Source organism: Triticum aestivum, chromosome 2B (assembly GCF_018294505.1).
Source record: "Triticum aestivum cultivar Chinese Spring chromosome 2B, IWGSC CS RefSeq v2.1, whole genome shotgun sequence".
NCBI lineage: Eukaryota > Viridiplantae > Streptophyta > Magnoliopsida > Poales > Poaceae > Triticum > Triticum aestivum.
Genome location: NC_057798.1, coordinates 672,233,624 through 672,234,349, shown reverse-complemented (window position 1 = coordinate 672,234,349; position 726 = coordinate 672,233,624). Strand labels below are relative to the sequence as shown.

General features: G+C 53.3%; 1 non-coding gene across 1 annotated transcript; it reads left to right on the top strand.

The window, feature by feature from the left end:
- The first annotated feature begins 234 nt into the window (after window positions 1-234).
- Window positions 235-321, top strand: TRNAM-CAU (transfer RNA methionine (anticodon CAU)). The gene is given in 2 exon segments: window positions 235-272; window positions 286-321. It is a non-coding gene; the product is annotated as a tRNA-Met (tRNA).
- Window positions 322-726: the final 405 nt, after the last annotated feature.

The window sequence follows — 726 nt, the reverse complement described above, 5'->3', positions numbered from 1 at the left end:
GAGATTCCGTCCGTCCGTTCGTTCGTTCATTCCCTCGCCCGTTCTGTCCACGACAAAGCAGATATCCTTTCCTTTCCAAAAGCAGATTCTTACGGAACGGTGAAGGAGGCAAGATTGGATTTCTCGCACACACGAAAACCATGCCAAGCATATATCACGGGACCCAGTTGAGGAAATCAAACTCAAGCAGTCTTGAAAGCTTAAATAAATTAAATTTCTCATCGTTAGCACAGCGGGGTGGTGGCGCAGTTGGCTAGCGCGTAGGTCTCATAGCTAAAGCGAGTGATCCTGAGGTCGAGAGTTCGAGCCTCTCTCACCCCAATCATCTTTTTCTCGCATCCCACTTCTTTTCTCAGATCTCAGCTTCAGTTCAGCGGATGTGCTCCTCTTGTTAATCTACCGCTCAACTGCAGAGATCCGAAACACACCACATGGTCCCGGGCGTTTTGCACATGCTCGTCAGAGCCACGCCCACACCGATTAATTTTCAGCTCAACCTCCAAAACATTCCACACGGACAGACATACGCAGACACCCAAGTTTTTATAACCCGTCGTCGTCGTCGTGCACCGCGGGCGGCAACCGGCACCACCTCCGTTCTCCGGGGTCAATCCAATCCACGGCTGACCCAGGCTCATCAAAACCCTTGTGGGTCACATGCATGGCCTCCGACGGACGGCGACCACCCAACAGCCGCCCACACCATGAGCGCTGCGCCTCCGCCCT